Raw genomic sequence first — 5,817 nt, 5'->3', positions numbered from 1 at the left:
ACTGTCTTATCAGGCGGTGCGTACCACCGTTGGTACGCATTCGATTGTGCTATTAAAAAAAGAAAATAATGAAAATTTAACGTTTATTCATTAAAAACATTTATTTTTAATAACAATTATAATTAATAACGTATTATAAACATAACTTTTGTTTAACATTAGAAAGACGGGAGTTTAGTATATACCTATATTGCCTGAAAGCAGTCAAAATGACTGCATTGTGAAAAAATAACTAATGCGCAAAGAAATTTTTTTGACAGTAATTTTTAATATATTTTATATCACTAACAGTCATATAACAAGTTATTAATAAGTATTAACAATAAAAAAAATGTATTTCTGTTCGAAAAAAAATAATTTATACAATATCTGGACATTTTAAGCAAATGAAAGTGCAAATCTTTTTAGATGTACATCTTTCGCAAACATACTTTTTATATTTTTGACAAATATTATTTGTTTTGTTATTGTGGCAAAGTCGTATTTGACAAATTTTTCGTTTGGTAGAATCTGTTTTATTTGAAGATGTTGCAGTTGATACTTGTGGGTCTTCCTATTGCGATGAATGTTTCTCTCTTTTAGTTGTGTAATCGGCGGAAAGCTGTTCTGCTAATTGAAACAGGAACTGTTTTCGTTCTATTTGTATTCCGGTCACTTCTTTTTAAAGGATCCAAGCATTTATTGCAGCCAAATCTAAAATGTTAAAAAATATTTGAAGGGACCATCTACGAGAACTAGATTTTTCACCGTATATTTTCTGGCCATTTGATCTGTCATATCAACTCCAAATTTTGTTTTATTATAAAACTGAATAGAATCTGGTGACATTTTTCTATTACTTTTATAAATTTTAACAAATTTATGCCTGGAACTTAGAACAGCCACTCTTTTCTTCGATTTGCTTTTATATATTGTAAGGACACAATTTTCTGATCTATATAGGAAAGTGGAAAAACAAGGCATGTTATCCTTCGATTGTTTAGCTGCTTTGGGTAATTCTCTTTTATTTCCTCTAATAGTTCCAACTAATGTAATTTTTTTGGCCAATAATTTCGTCGCTAGTGACATGCTCGTAAAAAGTTGTCGGTCGTGACACTTCTTCCACAGCCTGTATATGGTTCGTCAAGTTTCAGAACAACGTATTCGCTTAGAAGCATTGACGATGGTCGTTGTTCATCTTTCCCCAAGTAAGCAAAACCATTCAACACGTACTTGCTAGTAACGTCTGATGCAAGCCAGAATTTGATGCCAAATTTATTCGGTTTATTAGGCATATATTGTATAAACTTGCATCTAGCTTTTGTTGGAAATAATTGTTCGTCAACTATTATGTTTTGCCCTGGTTGATAGCAAGCTTGACTGTTTTCAATAAACTTGTCCTATATTTCCGAAACCAAGACAAATTTATTTGTTCGGATGCGTGTACTTCTTTCAGTCCCTTTGTCAAAACGAATAAATCATAGAATTTGCTTGAACTTATCTGGGGACATAGTTCTTCTGAAAAATTCAGTACCCCACTTGACTGACCATAAATTACTTAGTTTTAAATTTTTTACCTCGTAGGCTCCACGACCATATAAAATGCCAATAAATGCACGTATTTCCGGCAGTGTAGTTGTCCAATGGTAATCCAAAATTCGGCGGACTTCTTCTTCTGTGTACTTTTTTTATATGTTTAATAATATAATCATTTATTATCAACGAGAATGCACTGACAAGATTATTTGCCATAACGTTTCTTCTTGCGTAGCCTCAACAGGCCAACGCCCTGTCACACCCTTGAAAATATACGTAGATGGTAGCCTTCCGGGAATACCGCTTTCGTCAAATTTCGACCACACAGTACCATCTGCAGCTGTTTCGGTCTCCTGAGAGGTATTTTTAGGTTCTTCATCTGAACTAATTAGCACCCTACGCCTTTTCCTGGGCACATTGATGACATCTTCTTTTTCATCGTTGGTGATCGCCTCTTCATCGCTCTCTTCAGCATCAGATGTCTCACTTTGAATATGATCCGATTCATCTTCAGATGATAGTTCCCATCTCGTTGCATTTGATTTTATATCGGAATACTCTTCACCTATATCTCTTAGCTTTTCTAATAGTTCTCTTCTGTTGGACATTTCTTTTATGAACTTAAGGCGCGAAAGAAATCAACTGAACAACGTGTTAGAACGACTGGCAGTGCGTAAAGCAGGCCTGACCAAAGTCGACACGTGCGCAGCCATATCGATTACAGTATGAGATCATACACTCAGTGATCCTCCTTCTCATCTGAATTACGTTACAGCGTGTTCAAAGGGAACAAAGCGCGTGGCCAGGCCTGGCATAAAGATTCGAATAACAAGTACGAATAACAATAATAATAACTTTAGTTATTGAAATACTGCAACTTATCAAGTATATGTCGAAATCGACAATTTATCATGAACTTGTATGTTATCATGTTATTCCAATCAAGAGCCGAACTGGTCTTTTCCAAGCAGTCAAAATGACTGCTTTTCGGCAATATAGGTATAACACACATATATATACCGGAAGTGAAGGAGGGGGGCAAAAACAATGATTAATTAACCCATTTATATGTTGTAGAAAAAGTCACAAAATTATAAGAAGCTGTGTAATTATTTAATTATAAATAATTATTTTTTTAATTGAAATTCAAAAGCAGTCAAAATGACTTGCTTAGGCAATCTAGTGTTAATAACATAAATATAATAATTAAGTATTACAAATATAACTCAAATTCGATAAAATTAACATAAAAATTCAATATTATTTTATTTATAACTTCATTATTTATTGTTTTGTGTGTAGTTTGTTAAAAAATTTCAAGCAAAGTGCTGGCTGACCCTTGTAATGCCCACAATACGTCATAACTCTTGTAGTTTTGTTAGTGTCATAATCTCTGCCCTTTTTCTTGGACAATTTTTTATAGCATTCTTTGCATCGTTTACAGGACTCTTTTGCAGATCCCTCATATGATTGAAGAACATGATTATGTGATGGTATATGACGGTATATTTCTTTATTGGCCAAAAAGTAATCAATAATAACTTCCCTAAATTGTAACAAATTCATATTTTTAGTGCCCCATCTTTTATGAATATACCAGGCATTTACGAGGGAAGTTCCGCATATTAATCGTATTATTACTTTTCGGTACCATTTAATGGTTTTTCGTAAACAACTGTAATACCCCGATAGTTGATCTCATAAGTCAATACCTTTTTTTGCAATATTATAATCAAACACAGCATCGGGGTTTACTTTGCCATTTGTTTCTTGCACAAATTTACACTGGTGATTCTTTGAGGTAGTTAACATGCAAACTGGTCTTTTGTCAGTCCATTTCAGAAATTTTACACCGCTACGATTTTCGAAAGTCATAATTGCACCACGTTTTTGTTTTTGTTTTGCCTGCAGTGCTAGAAATTTTTTGTTTATTTTTACAGTACCACAAATAAATGTATTTTTTTCTAAAGGCTCTTCACCCAAAGGGGACACTTGTATAATAACTATCAATAAATATTATGCGGCCCTCAAATAATAAGCCATTTAGTAATTTCATTACTACATCATGAGAATGTGATTTTTCAATGATCGTTTCATTTTTCCCGGCATAAATTTCGATATTATAAGTGTAACAGTCAGGCAAACACAATTTGTATAATTTTACGCCATACTTAAGTCGCTTGCCCTAGGATATATTGACGAAAACCCAGACGTCCTCTCCATGGAACCATACTTTCATCGATGACAATATTATTGCCAGGTTTAACCTTTCGCGGTCAGAAAACGCCTCTCTGGCGCCACTGCTATTCGTGCCGCAGGTCGGATGGCGCCTGGGCGGCGACAACATAGGCTAGTCAAAAACAAGCCAAACTAGAACTTTTTGGACTACAATCTGATTTTTAGATCTAAGGGTAATTTGACGACGCTAAATCGAATATTGCTAATTTTTTTGCAATCTGATTTCGGCGTCTTAAGAAAAAGGGTAAAAAATGGCTTTATCTTAGAATCTAGGCATTTAATAGAAAAAAGTTTCAAACAAAAGTTGTAGAGAATTTAAAAATACATAAAAATGTTTTAAAGTTCATCTTTGTATTTGCAAAAATAAGCGAAAAAGATAGTAAAAGATAATTGTAAGAGTGGGGACAAGTCCCGCCTCTCCGTCGGTTTTTACACGCGAGCGGGCTAGGTGCGTGCGAGCGCTGTGTGTACTACTACACAAACGAAGGATCTTCGGCAATTTTCGAGTTTCTCGGTTATGAATGCGAGTAAGAGTGAGAGAAGAAACCGATATTTCTTTCTTTCTATTGTTTAGACGATAGCGAGTATTTTTTGTCTTGGCATAGATCGTTGAGTGTTCTGTATACGAGTGCGAGTGGGACAAGAAACCGATATTTCTCTCTTTCTTGATGTTTATGGCTCGCCGCTTTTTTATTTTTTGTCAAAAATAGTTAACTTTGATTAAAAGAAAAACAATAATTTATTTTAACAGAAACTATTATTATCTAGTCGCGAGTAAATTAACATCGACATAAAATTAATTAGTATAATTAATTGATATAAATTTTTTGCCTTACAAAAAATTATTTGTATATCTAATTGAATACGTATCCTTTTTAAGATGAAATTGAAAATTTAAATATTTTTCCTATTGAATTATGTATTTTATAAAAATACTCTCTATCGCATGAACAAATAGAAAGAGAGAAGTATCGTTATCTTCTCTCACTCTCACTCACACTCGTATACAGAAAGCTCAACAATCGATGGCCAAGAAAAAAATACTCTCTTTTGCATGAATAAATAGAAAGAGAGAAATATCAGTTTCTTCTCTCATTCGCACTCGCATTCATAACCAAAAAACCCAAAAATTGCCGAACATCCTTCTTTTGTGATTAGTACACACGGACGCTCGCTCGCACACTAGCCCGCTCGCGTGTAAAAACCGACGGAGAGGCGGGACTTGTCCCCACTCTTACTATTATCTTTTACCATCTTTTTTCGCTTATTTTTGCAAATACAAAGATGAACTTTAAAACGTTTTTATGTATTTTTCAATTCTCTACAACTTTTGTTTGAAACTTTTTTCTATTAAATGCCTATATTCTAAGATAAAGCCATTTTTTACCCTTTTTCTTAAGACGCCGAAATCAGATTGCAAAAAAATTAGCACCATTCGATTCAGCGTCATTAATTTACCCTTAAATCAAAAAATCAGATTGTAGCCCAAAAAAATTCTAATTTAACTATTTTTGATTTGCCTAAACGGTGTTTATGTTTGATTGCCTTATTTATAAACAATAGGAATGCCGTATAGGTATTTGAGAATGTTCCTTAACTGTTGATACCCTTTCGTATCAAGTGTCAAATAACACATCTTAACAGAGATAAGATTAGAATTAGTAAACGGTTCTTTTGAGTCTTGGACAATGTTCTTTAAATTATCATACAAAACTAAAATACAGAGATTAAAATTACATAATTATATTCTTAATGGTATAAATATAGATAAACTATCAAAATATAACAATTTTATAAGATAATTTATGTAGAAGGTAATTTTATTGTACCTATAACGGGCCCGACACATGCGCGAAAATCGCGTCGACCTGCTACTCATCCGGCCGAAAATGTCGCCGACCGCAAAAGGTTAATATGATCAGACGTTAAACTAACGTTACAGCAGCTACTATCACGCCTCGAATCAGGCTTTTTTATGTTACTACTTTTTTGCTCTACCGAATAACGATGACCCTGTGGCTTTTTGTTACCATTGTTGTGTTCCATCTGCAGGATTTGCTGCTG

General features: G+C 33.7%; 1 pseudogene; it reads right to left on the bottom strand.

Annotated features, from left to right (window-relative positions):
• Positions 1 to 2,799: 2,799 nt before the first annotated feature.
• On the bottom strand, positions 2,800 to 3,571 carry LOC122522822 (annotated as a pseudogene).
• Positions 3,572 to 5,817: the final 2,246 nt, after the last annotated feature.

This window comes from Polistes fuscatus, unplaced genomic scaffold (genome assembly GCF_010416935.1).
Source record: "Polistes fuscatus isolate 324 unplaced genomic scaffold, CU_Pfus_HIC Scaffold6, whole genome shotgun sequence".
Lineage (NCBI taxonomy): Eukaryota > Metazoa > Arthropoda > Insecta > Hymenoptera > Vespidae > Polistes > Polistes fuscatus.
Note: the sequence above shows the minus strand (reverse complement) of the source record. Positions and strands in the feature narration are given on the sequence as shown.